The sequence below is a fragment of the Centruroides vittatus genome, unplaced genomic scaffold (assembly GCF_030686945.1).
Source record: "Centruroides vittatus isolate TY-2023 unplaced genomic scaffold, ASM3068694v2 contig_1805, whole genome shotgun sequence".
NCBI lineage: Eukaryota > Metazoa > Arthropoda > Arachnida > Scorpiones > Buthidae > Centruroides > Centruroides vittatus.
Window position 1 is genome coordinate 11,167 of NW_027121105.1, and position 19,992 is coordinate 31,158.

General features: G+C 30.0%; 1 long non-coding RNA gene across 1 annotated transcript; it reads left to right on the top strand.

The window, feature by feature from the left end:
• The first annotated feature begins 253 nt into the window (after positions 1 to 253).
• LOC136969785 (uncharacterized) lies at positions 254 to 19,111 on the top strand. The gene is made up of 3 exons (XR_010879867.1): positions 254 to 355; positions 420 to 488; positions 19,060 to 19,111. It is a non-coding gene; the product is annotated as an uncharacterized lncRNA (long non-coding RNA).
• The last annotated feature ends 881 nt before the right edge of the window (positions 19,112 to 19,992 follow it).

The following is a 19,992-nucleotide window of genomic DNA, read 5'->3' on the forward strand; positions in this document are numbered from 1 at the left end:
AGCACATGGTCTACTTTTCGGTGCTTTAGTAATTCTTGTTTCTCACAAAGAGTATGAAGAACTTTATCGGGAGCTGTCTATTATAAGAAATGACAGAAATTTGAAATCAAAATTACGAAGTTTGATGATCCGTCATCAAGAATTGTGGATTTATATAAATCAGCTGAACACAAAACTCAAAATAGTTTTCGTAATTGTTTATTTCGGAATAATCTGGGGAACAAGCTTATTGTTTTACGCTTATTTGTATATTGACATGCATGAAATTATTAAGTTTTGGGTGTTCTTGATTATGATTTTGTCTTCGATCATTTGCATTATATGTGGCTGTTTGCTATGCTGCATCGCTTTTACGGTACTTTTTCATTGTCGTTATTGACTGTTTAATTCTATTTTTTGATATAATTTTAATTTTTCAGATGCAAAATGGATTTCAAGACATTCGTCAATTTGCAATTTGCGAGTTGGAACCGAAATGGAAGATTAAGGTTTGGCCTTATTTTAAATGTATTTTTTATAAATCATATTTAGTTTGATAAAATTTAATAATAAATGTAAATTTTTTTAGATATTGAATTTTACGAAAAGATTTGGAAAAGTCTCTTTGAGTCTATCGATTGGAGGTTTATTCTACATCGATAAAAGGATCCCTTTTAAGGTATTATCATTAACACCACTTTTTAAAATTATGTAAGAATGCATATCGGAATATTTCGAAATTACGCGTGTAGTAGTACGAAATTTTGAAGGAATCTTTCAAAGAAATCACTATAGTTTTTCGAAAATATATTTGTGATTGTATGAAAAGCACATAGCACGTGTCTGGTTTGTTTGTTATGGTAACAATTGTATTCGACATGCTGTATGACGAGATTTCTTCTACTATTTTCTTGCATACAAGTGTTGAATTACAGCCAATGTAAAGAAATATATTGACATTCGTCTAATACAGTGAGATTTAGTTTCTATTACATCTTGGCTGTGTTAAATCTTTCTTTGCGCCTTTTTAAATTTTTTTTCTGGTGTTTCCAAAATATTTTAGTACTTTGGAAAACAAAAAAGAATAAATACTTTTGTTTTTAGAATCGAAATATTTCGCAAAAATATTTCTGTTATTTGTTTTATGTTAATTGCTGTGTATTAAGACTATTTATTAGTTTAGAGAGATTTATTATTTCTGTTGTATTTTGCTATTACAACCCAGACAATAACTTCGAAGATATAAAAATATTTCTCCGGGTAAAAATTTATGACTATTTAGAGAATAGTGAACATTCTTGTTAGCAGGTTTCTTTGTTTTTTTTTTTTGTTTTAATTGAGTTGAGATTGGCTTGTGAAAGCTACACCCATAAGATTTTTGCCTGTATTATTATTTTCTGCATTTCCCTTCCAAGCACCAAGCATATATTTACCAAAGAAAAACTGCTAAGAAAAATGTTGAGCATCATCTACATCGCCATAAATTTTTACTTGGCATAATTTTTTTACATGTAAAATGTTTTTTTATGGATGTAGGTTTTTGGCAATTTATGCACTTTTCAATTGGTTATGTTTCGGCAACAGTTTAATAAAATATTTTGAAATTTTGGACACTTCGTAAGAAAACGATTGCTTTCCAAACAAGATATTCGTAATTAAGTTATACGTATGGAGAGCCAAAAAATCGGCTGAAAATATTGGCAATTCCCATTCTTGTGTATATAGTCAATTAGACAAGTAATAAAACTTGGCCGAGAGCCACTGCCGCGACTCTTTATTAAATGCACTTTCAAAAAACATATCTGTCACAATTTTATTCAATTTAAATTGAAGAATTCTGCTCGAAATTTTGCAAAATTTAAAATACTCTTGACATAGATTGCAATGTCGCGTAATTCGAAAATGCTATTCAATATATTTGTAAAAGAATTATTCTAAAACAATTTTCATTCATTTCATTTTTAGATGGCCTCAACTTTACATTCTGTGTTTTCGGGATTATTAAAGTTGAAGAATGTGTCGAATGTTCGTAGAAGTTGTCAACAGACATTCACCAACTTTTCTGGTTTCAATGAAAACAATTGAGCTTTATTCACATTTTTCACGTAAATAAACTTTCGTGTGATAGCTTTTTTGTCAAATTTAGAATAACCGGTTATAGTATTTTTGTTTACTATTTTAATTAATATAATTCCCTTTACATTCTATATCTTCAGTTGTTTAAAGGATATGTATGACTATCGAAACCACATTATAAGTTATGAGTAGAGGATTTAAACCCGAGATCCCGACCACTTTTTAGTCTCAAAATTTTCGGGATAAAGTTTTTTTGATCCCGAGATTTTTGAGATTGACATCATTTTAAAAAAGTTGCAAAATAGACTGCATGAAGCGAAATGTTCAGTGCGAGTGCTCTTAACAGAATTGCTTGCCTATCATTTTAATATAAAAGTTGTTGTATTTTTAACTAAAATCATAGGCAAGCAGTTCTCACTGGGTTACATGGTAATATACTTCATTCTTGTATTTTTGAATTTTCGCGGGCGCATTGAGCTGCGCATTGCAATTATAATTCGTAACTTTATACAAGTGAGAACTGTTCATAAAGTTCTCATCCAGGCATACGTATGGATGAGGTCTCTAACTAAACTTCTTGATATATTTTGCAGACGCCATTTTACTTTTTTGTCTCTCTTTACGAACCATTCGGGTATTAATATATGGCTTGTATAATTTGTGCTTTGCCTCTCTCAACATGTGCAAAATAAGTCATCCTAACAATCTAATTGCTGTATTGTAACCAACACCGAAACAAGTATTCGTTATATTAAGAATTTAAGCATAATGATTATTACAGTGTGCATTTTTAAATAACGGTTCCTAAAATACAAAGTAATCTAGAAAACATTATAAAAGCAAATTAATTGCATTTATTGCAATATATATATATATAGTTTTTACCAGATGGCTTTACTAATGGGTTCGTATTACAGCACGGTATATCCATGGCCCTGGTCAAGTGCGCCCCGTGGCAAAACAATTTTAACGAGAAGAATGGAAAATAAATATGTAAAGAAAAATGACCGGTTTGTAAAACGTACCGATAACACAGTATGCCGGGAAAATTGCGATAGACTCTGATATCGGTAGTTTGTTTTTTTTTTTTTTTTTTTTTTAAAAAGTTTCTATGATAGTGTACGAAGAAAAGTTTTAGATTAAGCATTTAAATGTTTATTATTAAGAATTTAGAAGGAGTTTCAAAGCAAACAGAAGGGCTTACACTTCCATTTTCTTTTGCATCGACAAGCTGTATTGACAGGCGACATTTATAATGTGCATGTTATGTAGGCTTGGAAAGATACTTGTAGAATAAGTGATAATTAAAGATTCGTGAAGGATAATAAGTCACAAAGGGGATTTATTGTACAATTATCCTTCACAAACCTTTAATTTACATGTAATGTTACGAATGTATAATAATTACTAAAAGAAAAATTTTTACAAAATTAGTAAGCTTTAAAGTAAGTGTACAGAATCGTGCCATATGCCTCTATATAAACAAAAGACAAATGTGTGCAGATCATCAATAAACCTTCATTCACATTGTATAGAATATGTTTATAAGTTAAAATATGTAGAGTCAACGTGTGTCATAAGAAATGTAGTGTTTTCCTATTTCAAAAATATCAATAAAAAACTATTTCATCTCAAGTAACATTTCTCACTGTAATGCATCGAGTAAAATTGTATAGCACACTTTATGTAGTGTTAAAGTTAATAAATTATTTTTAAAAATGTAGTTTGCCTTTATCTTGATTAAATTTTTATTGTTGTATAAATGTATCAGTGGAGAAGCTATGCTTTTCTCAATTATATTGTCAAGGATGTGTAACAAAATACAACAGAGAAATTGCAAATACATCTGTTTATTAACTATATCGTCTTTGCGAATATTCCGATAGATGAATAGAGGAACCTATGAGTGGAGATTTTAATAAGTGTACCGCTTCTTTTGCAAAATGTTGATATTTATTCTTTTGAAATCTTCGCTTGTTAGTGGTTACGGGATCCGAACTCAATAAAAAAAAGTTTAAAATACTTGTTATTCATTTTCTGGCGCAATGATCTCTGTACAGTATATTTTTATATTTTTATTGCACACTTTTCGAGCTTCTTCCGTCATCTGTCCTATGGGCAGCTGTGCGGAATATATCTTATAATTAAAGGTCAGAATAATATTTAAGAATAGTTTGGAATGGATGTGACGTTACGTGCTGAATAAATATTTCCTTCAATTTTTTCTATATAAAATAATTTGACGTCTAATGTTATCGTATATTCTTTATTAAGTAATATAAGCAAAATGAGTCCGTTTTGATAAAAAAATTATTTTATATTTCATCAATTATAACGAGTTTTCTATATGAAATTTTAAATGTATAAAAATGTTTTAATTAGTAATTATCATATTATAAATTTATAAATTAAATCTTGTTTAAAAAGCAAACATGGATTAACTATGCATTTCAACATGTTTAATTTTTAATTCCCCGTAAATTTATATTACCATTCTTATTTTTTGATCATTATTTTTGGTGTGTGAAACATGACTTCGATTCGGGGGGCATAGGCATTTATTATTTATGCATTTTCCAAAAGGGATACAAGTAGGATCTACAATTTTGCACGCCATACACATACCTTGTACCATTGGAAAAGTAGCTGAAAAAATGTTAAAAATTGCCATAAAATTGTAAAATATTTGTATATTATATAAACTGTATTTTATGAAATATTTCATACATCTATAAATGAATGACAGATGACTTACCAATCATCACACTGAAGACAAGAATGACCGAAAGGAATTCAAAGGTCTTCATGTTTCACAGATTCCCTCTTCTTACAATGCGAAAATAATTTATAGTGATAAATTATATATGTTACAGTCAAAACCCGTTTTTTAGTTAGAACCGGTTTTATCTAATTGAAACTAGTTTATACTGGATGTCTCTGTTAAAACCCGTTTTGTGTAGTTAAAACTAGAATTTATTGCTAGTCAAAAATGAATTTGAGTTAAAACTAGTTTTAACTAGACAAAACGGGTTTTAACAGAGACATCAGTATGAACTAGTTTCAACTAGTTAAAACGCGTTCTAACTGAAAACAAGTTTTGACTGTAACATATATATTAAATGCACGGTTTTCGAAATTTTTAATTAACTGGATATTATTCGGACCTTACAGAGTAAACGATAATTATTCAAATTTTGGAAATGTTCTGTTGCGTTTCTAGATCACTTTTGAAGGCACTTGCAGAAAAATTGCGGAATTAATGTGTGATGTAGTTAAGGTTCTAAAGTTTCCATTGTGAGCTACTGCCGATCCCGATCAAATATGCTAGAACACGTGACTCCACTAGGCACCTTATTTTGACAAATGGGAAATATACCACATTTTTCTTGGGGTAACATGACTATTTTTTGTTAGTTGAATTCCAATAGGCCTATTTTTAATAAATTTTTGTTTTCTCGTTTTATTGCAGGATATGCATAGAAATTATATAAGGACTTCTCAAAAAGGTTTTTGGACTGAAAAAAGCTTTCAGCAAGCTACAGAGGACGTTAGAACGGGCAAAATTTAAGTATCGATTCTTTTAGCTAAATAAAACAAAAATTCAGACTGAAATAGGTCGTTATTATTTTAGTAGAGCATAAGAGAAAATGAGCGATTACTTATTGCAACATTACAGGTCACTATAATTATTAGTTAGATATTTTACGTTTACATTACGTTTATTACTTAAATATTTAATTAATTAAAATCCGCCGAACGTCGATCAAAACGAAAGTCGAAACGAAAAAAAAGGCAAAATATCACAGAAATTTTACATGATAAGTTTTTATAAGGGGCGTTAGTGTTGTTAACTTTTGGTGGTAAAAAATCGATGGGATGGAGAATGAAGTAGGGGAAATGACGTTTCATATCTCGAATGGTGTTAGACTTAATGAAAATTTTACTCGCCTATTGGTATTTAAATTTTTAAAATTAAACATCAAGTCTATTTTCAAAATTAAATATTTTGCCTTTTTAAAATAATTAATAATATATAATTTACTTTTAATAAATCTTACAAGAAGTGGCACATAAAGAGGCAACATAACTTTTGGCAAATGGAGTCTCGCAAAAGAGCTAGTTGCGAACTCTCCTAGTTGCCAGAAAAGTCTTTGCAACTGTTTACTACATTTTTTATTGTTGCGGTTATATCAATAGATCTTCGGGTAGAAATGAACTTAATAATGTTACGTCGAGTGCTAATGGCACATCTTTCATGTGTAAATAAACACGTGGAAGATGTGCCTAATTCAAAGCAAAATTTGCTTTCCTTTCTTTATAACGAATATTGAAATTTTTTGTCTTGTCTTCATAATTATGTGACATTTCCTATACAATGGGTTCTTTCGAACGCATTGATATGCTGAGATTCGATTGCCTTTTGTTCTTTGAAAATCTCGAATTCCTTATTTTCAGATATTCTCCCGATTTCGCAGTTAATGATTTTGATAGGAATAATTCCTCTCATCTGTTATTTAAATAAACCTTAAGTTATATACATTGCAATTTGCTATTGAGCAACATACGTTTCGTAATGAGAAATTTTCTTATAGTTGCCATTGTTTTATCACTTTTTCTGTTGGTACGGGTCAATAAAAACATTTTGCTACCCTAATAGAAAGCTACTTTTTTTGGTTAATAACAGTCACTTTCTAGTGATAGTAGGCCCTATAAGTTGACTTTTTTCTTCTTATTCAAATATAGTGCATGTGTGACTCCACATAACGCATTGAAGGTGTCAGAACTTGCATTAAGAAATCAATCATTAGCGTATTGGGAAATTGCGACTTCACGAATAAGACATAAGTATACAAGTCGCTGTATACTGTAAAATAAAACAAGTGTTTGAATATATATAAATCCATCTTCCTTTAAGCCTATAAGAGCTTTTATGCGTTCCTTACGATAAAACAATATTAGCAGGTAAAAAACTATCAGAGAAGTATTGAAAATAAATAAGTATTTAAACAATAGTCATCCCGTTAAAATAATATAAACAAATAAATATATATTGCTGAACGAAATAATTTTTTTTTTTCGTAAATTAAGAAGAGTTTTTTAATGCAGAATGTTTCTAGAAATTATGTAATTATTTTTAAAGAGAAAGCATTAAAGATAGGCTACTCCTTATATCAAAACACGTGTTTAATTTCTTATAATTATAGTGTAATTTGTTATACATTTGATTTATTCCGTAGGCAATTAAGCGTGTAAGTTTACTTACATCTTTCTGACAATCCATAATGGAAATGTGCACAAGTTTAAAATATCTTAATGCAACTATGAGTTACTATAATATTATCTGTGCTTGAGCACTTACGTACAGTACATATATAAACACTTGCGTCTACTATTAGAACTATTTACTGAATTAAATTAATTGCTGTATGTATAAAATAGATATGAGCTCGTGTAGACAAAGAGGAGTTTGTATGAATTTTATTATTACTCCCTGTACGAAAATCACTCACGTCATTAAAAAAAATCAAATCAAATTTATTAGTATAAGGCCTCAGCCTGTTACAAAGGGAGTTATTCCACTTAAATGTATCATAACGAATATTACAAGAACAATTAAGTATCAAAAAACTTTATAACATAATTATATAAATTGCAAATAAATCGATATTTTGCCCGATGGAATATTCTATACATCGCTTTCACCGAATCACATTCATTTAAACCGATAAGATCATATTTCTGCCTTAACTTTAGGCTCTTCTCACATTTGCAAATCAGATGATTTTTGGAAAAAGACATAACATCTTGGGCATAAATTATTCTCATATATATACAGTTTGTTATCTATCATTAGAGTATTAGAATTAAGTCGAAGTTGAATAAAAAGTCTCTTCATTCTAAACGGCATATTCGAAAATATATAACTATTATTACTTGGGTATAATAATATCGAACTATAACAATTTAGTGATATTCTTAAACGAATGTCTTCTATGTCTCGCGATTGAGAAATATCAACAACATTCCAAATAAGTTGTTGACACACTTCTTCAAGATCTGACGAGAATATAAATGGTTCAATAGAGCAGCCAAAACCGTTTATCATTTTAGAAATTAGAAAAACCCAGTTATTTTTTGATGGTTTCTGTATGGAATTTTTATATAATTGATATAAGAGATTGAATGTAATTCCACCACTGTCTCTTAGCTTAATTATCAGCTTTATACATCTTTTTATGAAGAGCGCCATAGGACTAAATCTACTTGTCTCCAATCTTAACACACTTCCCGGGGTTTTATAATCCAACCAAAACACCCTACGTATGAATTTATTCTGTATAATTTTCATCTTCTGAACATTGGAGAGACACCATAAATGATATGCATAGCTCACAGAGTTAAAAACCAAGGACTGAAATAAGTTAAACTGAGTTTGGATAGAACCCAAATGAGTCTTGGCGCACAGCTTCATAACACCCTGGATTAACAGATTGGCCTTGACCATCATATCTTTAATCTGTCTTTCAAAAGAAAGCAAAGGTGAAAAAATTACCTTAATTGCACCCAAATCAACAGAGAGTTGAGATAACTTCTCTTGAATTAGATCATACACTGCTTTAATGGTGTATCGTGGCTCCTCACCAAGATCATTCTCCGCAACAGCTGACAAAGTAAAATAGTCCTGAATATTTGCATCTCTTACTCCCACCGGATTCCGTTTCAATGGTGTTCCGTCTAATACAACAAGATTCTCTTCAACAACATCAGTTAAATTACGACTTTCAGTTTCACTAGAATCCCCCTTACGAGGTCTGCCTCGACATCTCTTTTGCATATCCACCCTCTCGATGTCCGGAGGGGATCTCGATAACGGACCAGGGTTGGGCTCAATTCCAGAAATTAATAGTAGACATCTAGATTTGTATCGTATCGTATCAACTAAATAAAGGTGGAAAAAAGCCATGTGGTTGTTATTAACACGAATTTGTGTTCGAGACTTCTAGTAGATATCTAATTAACTTTAAACCTAGATTATCCATTTTAACTTAAATTATCCCGTAGCTCTTCACAACGTCAGAAAAAGTCCAAGCTCTTCAACGACACTTCAAAGTTGAAACAAAAAGTCACCAACAGCATCGAAGCCGAGCCAACTCCCTCCACTATCGTTATTAGCTTCGATCAAATCAATACTTATAACTGCGAAAAAGCAAATGGAATATTTGAAAGCGTTAAACTAAAACACTTAATGAAAATTTTACTCGCCTATTTGTATTTACAACTTTTAAAAAAAACTCAAGCCTATATTGAAAATTAAATATTTTTCCTTTTTAAAATAAATAATAATAAATAATTTATTTTTTAAAACTAACAAAAAATGGCTCCTGAAAAAGCAACATAACTTTTAGCAAATGGAGTCTCGCAAAAGAGCATGTTGCAAACTTTAGTCAAATATATCAATTTTTGATATATTCGACCTACCGAACTGTTTTTATTCAAATTTGCAATTGTAATGACATGCCAAGCCATTCTGATTTTAAATTCTAAATACTCAATTTGCAATTAATGGTATGACTCATACAAAAGCGATTCTGTACTGTTTAATACAACGAAATTTACACAAATAGTGCGGAGTTAAATTATCAGTAAAAAATTATATATAACATTTTATTAAACTGCAACTATAAATAATAAACAGAAAATTGTATAAAATATAAAACAGATTTTAAAATTTTCAGTAATTTCTATTAATCTAAAACATCTTTATTTATACATAACGACTCTAATCTTCTTCCATTTTATTGTGTACATCAACTAATACCTTCTTTGTTAAAAATATTATAAAACACACAGCTTAAGTGATTTCATGTCCAGATCGATCACGCTTAATTTGATGATTTAATTACAATTTCATTTAGTTAAAATGTATTCTTCGACTGAGTAAACAAGTAAATGCCTTTTAATTTTCTAATGTAAATCCATTAGTCAGGAATTTGGTCACATACACTTAGAACCTTGCCATAAAGGACATGACAAAAATTATCATGCAAATTTGCAAATTTATCTGCGAATAAAATTGCAAATTTTTGAAATCAGGGTCTTTATATAACAGCAATTTTATAGTAAATTTTCCTCTATAGTAAGTTTTACACTTTAAACGACTAAAACAAAATGCATTCAAATATCGAAGATAAAATTTGCATGAGATGTTTCTTGAGACCCTGCTGGACAACAGCCCTTATTTATGGTGACGACGGATTCAAAATTTGTTCATGTATACAACAAATATATAGTTTTAAAATTCAGAATGTAATAAGAATTTACTTTCAATGTGTACACTTTCTGTTATGGCAGTTTACTGCTCTTATCTTATGGCAATTGTTACGTGGTTTAGGAGAATACGCATTTTGTCTTGGCAGGTATGAAGTGTTTAAAAAAGATGCTATAGTAGTAAAAGTTTCATTTCTAGCAACATTCTTTACTTCCTCAATTGGTATGACCTTTACAAGTCGCAACAAAATCAATCTGATCAAGAAACTAAGAAACAGATACTTCTATGAAAAGATGGTTCTTGACAATAATAAAATAGTGAGAAACGCCTCCCTTTTCGTTTCCTTTATTTCTACAATACTGACGATTATTATTCAAATTTTCAATCTGACTGTTTATTATCCTGCTCTAGTAATCAAACAGCAATTTCGATTCGTAACTCTGATTTGTACTGCTGACACTGGACTTGCAACAAGTCTAATTATAGGAGGAATAGCACACGGTTTACTTTTCAGTGCTTTAGTAATTCTTGTTTCTCATAAAGAGTATGAAGAACTTACCACGAGCTGTCCATTATAAGAAGCGACAGAAATTAGAAATCAAAATTACAAAATTTGATGATCCATCATGAAGAATTGTGGATTTTTATAAATCAGCTGAACACAAAAATGAAATTACTTGTCGTAATTGTTTATTTTGGAATAATTTGGGGAACAAGCTTTTTGTTTTACACACATTTGTATGTTGACATGCATGAAATTATTAGGTTTTGGGTGTTCGTGATGATAATTTTGTTTTCGTTCATTTGCATTATATGTGGCTGTTTGCTATGCTGCATCGCTTTTACGGTATTTGTTCATTCTACTGTAGTTATTGATTGTTTAGTTCTATTTATTGATATAATTTTAATTTTTCAAATGCAAAATAGATTTCAAGACATTCGTGAATTTGCAATCTGCGATTTGGAACCGGAGTGGAAGATTAAGGTATGGCCTTATTTTGAATGTATTTTTTATAAATCATATTTACTTTAAAGAATTTAATATTAAATGTAAATTTTTGTTAGATATTGGACTTTATGAAAAGATTTGGAAGTCTCTTTAACTCCGTCAATTGGAGGTTTATTCTACATCGATAAAAGAATCCCTTTTAAGGTATTGTCATTAACACAACTGCTTCAAATTTATGTAAGAACCAATATTAACTGATTTCGAAATTACGCGTGCCGAAATACGATATTTTCAAATAGAGAAATTTTCATTCATTCGATAGAGAAAACAGTATAATTTATCGTAACTTTTTTATGATTGTATGAAAAGCACATAGCAGATATGCTGGTTTGTTTGTGATGTCGAATGTAATTGTAGAGTAACAATTACTTCTCGACATGCCGCATGACAAGATTTTTTCTTATATTTTTTTTGCATGCAACTGTTGAACTAATGTAAATAAATGTCTTGACATTCGTCTAATACACGGAGATTTAGTTTCTATTAATCTTTGCTGCGTTAAATCTTTGCTTGTATCTTTTTTAGTTTTTTTTTTCTGGTGTTTCCAAAGCATTTTAGGACCTTTGAAAACAGAGAAAAATAAATACTTATGTTTTTAAAGTCGAAATTTTTTCTAAAAATATTTCCGGTGTTCTTTGTTTTATGTTAGTTGTTGTCTATTAGGACTATTTATTAGTATAGAGGGATTTATTATTTTTGCTGTATTACTTTCAATATGTTCACTTTCTGTTATGGCAGTTTACTGCTCTTTTCTTATGGCAATCCTTACCTGGTTTAGGAGAATACGCTTTGTGTCTTGAATGGTATTACAATCCATACACAAACATTGAAGACATAGAAATATTACACCAGGCGAAAATTTATGAGTATTTAGACGACAGTCAACATTCTTGTTAGCAGTTTTTTTTTGGTAAAGTTAAGCTTGGCGCTTGAATTGACGCTGCAATTCACCTCCAAGCGTAAATCTTATCTTTACCAAATAAAAACTGCTAAAAAAATGTCAACTATCGTCTACATCGTCATAAATTTGTACTTGGCGTAATTTTTTTACATCGTGTATGTTTTTTTTTTCGATATAGCTTTTTAGCAATTTTTAATTGGAATTTTCGATACGTCAATTTTTGACAGCAGTTTTATAAAATATTCAGAAATTTTGAACACTTCCTAAGAAAGCTATTTCCTTCCGAACAACGTATGGAAAATTACGTTATACGTTTGAAGAGCAGAAAAATCCACCGCAGATTTTGACAACTGCAACTCCGGTGCAGATAGTTAGTCAGCCAAGTAAATGAAATTGGGCTGAGTGTCACTGCCTGACCCTTTATTAAATGCGCTTTATAAACATATCTGTTACAATTTTTTTCAATTTAAATTGTCCAACTCTGTTTGAATATTTGTAAAATTTAAAACACTCTTGACATAGATTGCAATATCGAGTAATTCGAGAACGCTCTACAGCGTATTGGTGAAAGAAATGTTGTAAAATAATTTTCAGTTATTTCATTTTCAGATGGCTTCAAGTTTACATTCTGTGTTTTCGGGATTATTAAATTTGAAGAATGTATCTAATTTTCATAGAAGCTGTCAACAGACATTTACCAACTTTACTGGTTCGAATGAAAACAATTGAGTCTTATTCACATTTTTCACGTAAATAAACGTTTGCGTGATAACAGCTTTTTTTTTCTTTTTGTCAAATTTATAATAACTGGTTATAGTATTTTTGTTGATTATTTTAATATACTTATCTGTACATTCTTTATCTTAAGTTGTTTAAAAAATGTGTATGACTATCGAAACACCATAATGAGTTATGAGCAAAAACAATTTGCTTAGTGTTATTTTGCATTGCAGTTTAATTACGGAGAAAAATCAGTAAGCATAAATGCATGTATAAAAAAAAAGAACTATCGCACTTACTAATTAACGGATAGAATACAAAATAAAATTCATCAGATTAGTATTACCAAAAATTGTAGGAAATTAATAAGTTTTAAAACTTTCAGCAAAGAGTTGTTTAAGCTTGCAGGCGACATTTAGTGGTGCCATCTGTTATGATATGAAAAAACTTGTTTTATTTTTAACAATTATAAAACTGCAAAAATCTCAGTTTTGAGGTTATGAATGAGTTTTATAAAAATTGTTTGTGCTAACAATTAGTAAAATCGTCATTAAGTCTAAACCTTGGATAAAACTAATTTCTCAGAAAACAATTCTGCAACGAGTCGCTTAACTTTCCCGGCAACATTTGATGGTGTCATCTATTATGATATTTTATGAAAAACTTCTTATATACTTACCTATCAAAACTATTCCTTAACCAGTCATTGCTTGCAGTCTTTCAACAAACAGTATTACTCATGTGGCGCCTAAAAGATTCCACTCTACTAAACTAACAAATTCACATAAAAAACTATAATAACATTGTAAATTCTTGCATTTTCTTTACTACTTAACAATATAAAATACTTGTGGGTTAAAAATTAACTGTCTGCTTAATTATAAAAAAATTTAATATTATTTGTTGTTGAACGATATTCGAACTGTTTTAATTTTTTCATGATATTTAATCATAATTTTGCAAAAATATTTAGCTAAAATTCAATCTTATTCAATTCGTTTTGATCTGAATGATCAACCAAATAACAAGATGTTCACCGGACTTAAGCACTACTCATCGTTGGAATGCAGGCATCAAAAGTAGAAACACACAGTTCTACTACTATAGTTCAATAAATATGGATTTATGCAATAAGTAATTTTTAAAATGTGTACTTCCGTGTGTGTGCATGCACAGTTGTATAAATCAGAAGTGTTTTTTTTTTACTTTTCTCTGCGAAATAACATTCGTAATAAACGTAGAAACAACTGGTGTAAAGAATATTGAACAATAATAATTACATGGCACTTGTTCAGGGGAATCGTATATTTATTTATTTTCCAGAACAGTGCAAAGATCTCATATTTTCGAATGAATTAATAAGAAGACATTCGAAAACATGAGATCTTTGCACGGTTCTAAAATATAAAGGTACATTTCCTTGTACAAATGCCAAGTAATTATTATTGTTTGATATTCTTTACACCAGTTGTTTCTATGTTTTTTACGAATGTTATTTTGCATTCACATTCAAACACTTCTGATTTATGCAACGCGTGCATTCACACACACGCGAGCACACATATTTTTAATTATCAATATATATTAATTTAATATATATCAGTTATTTAATTATTAATATATAAATCAATATATTCTATTATTAAAAATATAGTAATTTTTAAAAATTCTTTTCAATATATTTTTATCATATGTAGAGAAAAAAACGGGTACTTAGTGAAGGTTCCATTCGAGACAAGGGGAGGAGTAATTTGTACACTAGAAAGTTAGATAAGTCATATTTTCTTATTCATATTCTATCATCACACCAGTTTAAATAATAAATATTCTGTAAGAAATTATATAGAATAGATATTTATACATTAATATATAAATATTAAAATTCATAGTTTTGAATTTTACTAAATACTTCAGTTTATCGTTAATTAAAAAGAAATTAAATATTCCCGTAATAGTAGGAGCGGAGAAATTATTTTACTAACCAATTAATCACGCCATTCGTTGTCTTTTTTGCATTTTTATTGTAGTTAAATGTTTTCTTTAAAATTATTCAATGTAAATCAATTTTTATAATTATGTAGTAAAAGTGAAATTCTTTTGGTTGTTAAGAGGTACTTTTCATTGTCAACACGAAATATTTTTATTATGAATTTGTATAAACCAAATTATCATCAGTAGGATAATTTAAAATCAGTCTATAAACACCTTTTTGGCTTTCGCTTTTACTCAGCAAACGTTTTCAACCTAGTCTAATAGGCCATCCTCAGGATGCTATTTTTTTAAATCATCTTAACCGTGAAATATTGTTGTAAACGGAATACAATAATAGAATAACCATTTTTAAATATTTGAGTATAAAGCAAAAATAACTAAAAATTAATATAAATAATGAAGAACAGTAAACTGTTAAATAAATAACTCAAAATATACAAAAAATTGTTTGTACGGTTAACAATAACAAAGATGGGCTGAAAATCTAAGTAGCGTAATAAAGCTTGCTACAACTGCATTTTTGAATATAAACGTAGAGTTTAAAAACGCAAGTGTACACACAAGTGTATACATCAAGCCAACACACAGCGCACTGTATTTCCCTTCCAACTGGAATGATCCTTATCAAGATAAGTTAGCGGCATTCCGGGCACTCATCAGAAGAGTGTTTTTTATATTGCGGAAAGATAATAGAATGAATGAGCGGAACAAAATAAAACAAATGGTTACAACACTAGGATATGGAACTAACACGTTAGAATGTCGGATTAGAATGTAACAAACCTGAAAAAAAACAGCAAACCCAGTGGAATCATGAAATTCACTATTAACAGACGTATAACTAACATTATGAAAGAAATCGCAGAATGTAAAGTTTAAATACGGTCCTAAAAATGGCCCCATCTATGTATTGAATTTTAAAAAACGATAAGGACAGATTAGAAACAGAATTAATGGCAGCTGTGTACAGGATACTGTATGAAATTATGCAGTTGTGGATAGACAAGGATTGCATTGGGATCAACACAAGAAACTCGAACATATGTCGACACCTCAAGGGAAATGGAAATGTGTCGAGTTATCTGATGTGACGACTAATGCGAAGTTGGAAAAAAAACCACAAAACTTCAGTTAGAAAAATACAATAGTTCGTTATACAGCAGTATAGTCTTACAATACATTGTGTCCTCCATTTACAATTACTCTGTAGATAAAAACTGAAAAATTCGTTGAGTGTTATATTGAGAATTCTATTCTTAGTCCCTGTATGAAAGTCACTTTCGTCAGTAGCTTGAATCCATTTAATACTTATGACTGCAAAAAACAAATGGAATATTTAAAGCATTAAACTCAAAAATTGATTTATTCGAATAATCAAACTGGTTTTATTGAAATTTGCACTGGTACAAGGTGTAACAATTTAATTTCAGGACTGGTCGTGTTGCGCTGCAGTATCAGCGTGCAGAAACTTGTCTAAGCTTGTCATAATAGTTCAACCATCTGGCTACTTTTCTGCAAAGATTTGTTCATGTCTCGAAACTCTTTCTTTTTCTGTACTCCATTCACATATTGCTGTGAAAAAGTGCTGTCACGTTTTTTGACATGCAAGAAAAAGCGAACATTAAGTTTTGTTACAAGTTGGGTAAAAGTGTAACAGAGATGTATGCCCACATAAAGCAAGTTTACAGGATTGATGCCCTATCCTTCTCTCGTGTTTTCGAATGGTTTGTGCGTTTCAAAGATGGTCAGGAAGACTTTGAGGACGATGCTCTCTCTGGACGACCTCAATTAGTTCAAACATCGAAAAAATCAGAGACTTGCTGCGATATGACCGTCGATTGTCTATTCGGATGATAGCGGAGATAACTGGTATCAATCTGAAAAAAACTCGCTTAATAATCACCGAAAATTTGGGCAAAAGAAAAATCTGCTCCCACTTCGTTCCACACTATCTCACTGAGGGCCAAAAGCGTCTCCGGCTGAAAGCGTGTCAACAGCTCATTCAAGATGTTGATGATGACCCCTCTTTAATGGATCAAAAACATATTGAAGGGACGAAGATTCGACGACCTGGAAGACACACAGCGCAATGTGACCAAGGAAATTGAGAGCTGTCAATGGAAGTGACTTTGCCGAGTGTTTCAAGCACTTCTACAAGCGTTGCGAAAAGTGCATTGCCCTGTAGGGGATTACTTTGAAACATATTAAAAGGGTTTTTCATTATATGTTATTTGTGTCCTTTTATTACCCCAATCCTAGAATTTAATTGTCACACCTTTAATAACAATCCAAGCCATTCCGGCTTTAGATAAATACTCAATTTGCACGGGATGGTATAACTCATACAAAAGCGATTCTATACTGTTCGATGCAATGGAATTCAGACAAATAGAGGGATGTTAAATACTCAGTAAAGAGTTACACGCAAAGTTTTCTCAAACCCCGCGACTATAAATAATATACAGGGAATTGTATATAATAGAACACAAATTCAAAAATTTTAGTACATCTAGAAAATCTTCATCGATACATAACGATTGTAATATTTTTCATGTTATTGAAGACTACAAGTAATACCTTCTTTATTAAAAATAAAATACAACCACTCTACTTAAGTGATTTCATGTCCAAATCGATCATGTTTTAATTTACTAATTTAAACACGAATTTAATTAGTTAAAATAAATTCCTTGGTTCGGTAAACAAATAAACGCATTTTAATTTGTGACGTAAATCCATTACACAGGAATTTGTTCACATAAACTAAGAACCTTACCTTAGAAAGACATGATAAATATTAATTTGCCATTAATTAATAAAATTCAGGGCAAATTAATTTCTATTGGCAGATAAAATTGCAGATTTTCGATAACAGTGTTTTTATATAACGGTAATTTAGTAAATTTTCCATTATAGTGAGTTTTACAGTATAAACGACTAAAACAAAATGTATTCAAATATCGAAGAAGAAATTTGTATGAGTTGTTTCTTGAGACCTTGCTGCACAACAGCCCTTATATATGGTATCGAAGTATGCGAAATTTGTTTATGTAAACAACGATTATATAGTTATAAAATTCAAAATGTAAAAAAAATATACCTTCAATTTGTTCAGTTTCTGTTATGGCAGTTTACTGCTCTTTTCTTATGGCAATCGTTACCTGGTTTAGGAGAGTACGCTTTGTGTCTTGGGTGGTATCAAGTGTTCACAAGGGATGCTAAATTAATGAAGATTTCATTTCTTATTATATTCTTGATTTATTCAATTGGTCTGACCTTTATAAGCCGCAACAAGATCAATCTGATCAAGAGACTAAGAAACAGATACTTCTATGAAAAAATGATTCTCGACAATAATAATATAGTGAGAAACGCCTCCCTTTTCGTTTCCTTTATTTCTACAATACTAACGATTATTTTTCAAATTTTCAGTCTGACTGTTTATTATCCTGCTCTAGTAAACAAACAGCAATTTCGATTCGAAGCTCTGATTTGTACTGTTGACACTGGACTTTCAACAAATTTAATTATAGGAGGAATAGCACATGGTCTACTTCTCGGTGCATTAGTAATTCTTGTTTCTCATAAAGAGTATGAAGGACTTTATCGTGAACTGTCTATTATAAGAAATGACAGAAATTTGAAATCAAAATTACGAAATTTGATGATCCATCATAAAGAATTGTGGATTTTTATAAATCAGCTGAACACAAAACTCAAAATAGCTTTCGTAATTGTTTATTTTGGAATAATTTGGGGAACAAGCTTTTGGTTTTACCAATATTTGTATGTCGACATGCATGAGATTTATAAGTTTTGGGTGTTCTTGATAATGATTTTGCTTTCGTTCATTTGTATTATATGTGGCTGTTTGCTATGCTGCATCGCTTTTACGGTATTTGTTCATTCTACTGTAGTTATTGATTGTTTAGTTCTATTTATTGATATAATTTTAATTTTTCAAATGCAAAATAGATTTCAAGACATTCGTGAATTTGCAATCTGCGATTTGGAACCGGAGTGGAAGATTAAGGTATGGCCTTATTTTGAATGTATTTTTTATAAATCATATTTAGTTTAAAGAATTTAATATTAAATGTAAATTTTTGTTAGATATTGGATTTTATGAAAAGATTTGGAAAAGTCTCTTTGAGTCTATCGATTGGAGGTTTATTTTACATCGATAAAAGGATCCCTTTCAAAGTATTATGATTAACACAACCTTTTTAAAATTATGTAAGAACCAGTATCAACTGATTCCGAAAGTACGCGTCGAAATACGACATTTTCCAATAGTTCGATAGAGAAATCAGTATAGTTTTTTCGAAACTATTTTTATGATTGTATGAAACGCACATAGCAGGTATGCTGATTTGTTTGTTATAATAACAGTTACATACGATATGCCGTATAAATAGATTTCGTTTTCAATTTTTTTAAATACAACTGTTAGCTTATAGCCAAAGTAAATAAATTTTTTGTTCATTCGACTCATTTAGTTATATTTAGTTTCAATTATATTTTGGCTGTGTTAAATCTTTGTCCCTTACTTTATTTTTCTTTCGGTTTTTCGAAAGCATTCTAAAAGTTTGGAAAACAGAAAAGAATAAAACCTTATGTTTTTAAACTCGAAATTTCTTTTGAAAATATATTCGATGTTTATTGTTTCATGTTACAAGTTGTGTGTTAAGACTATTTATTAGTATAGTCTGACTTGTTATTTCTGTTGTTTTTTGCTATTACAATCCAGATACAAACATCGAAAACCTATAAATTTAACGCCAAGTAAAAATTTATAACAATTTAGACAATGCTCAACATTTTTGTTAGCAGTTTTTCTTTGATGAGGATAAGCTTGGCACTTGATAGCGGTACGCACAGCAGTTTTGCCTGTATTATTGTTTTATGCATTTCACTTCCAAGCACCAAGAATACCTTTACCAAAGAAAAACTTCTAACAAAAATGTTGACCATCATTTAAGTTGTCATAAATATTTACTTGGCGTAAATTTTTTAAATCGCAAATATTTTTGTTTCGATATAGCT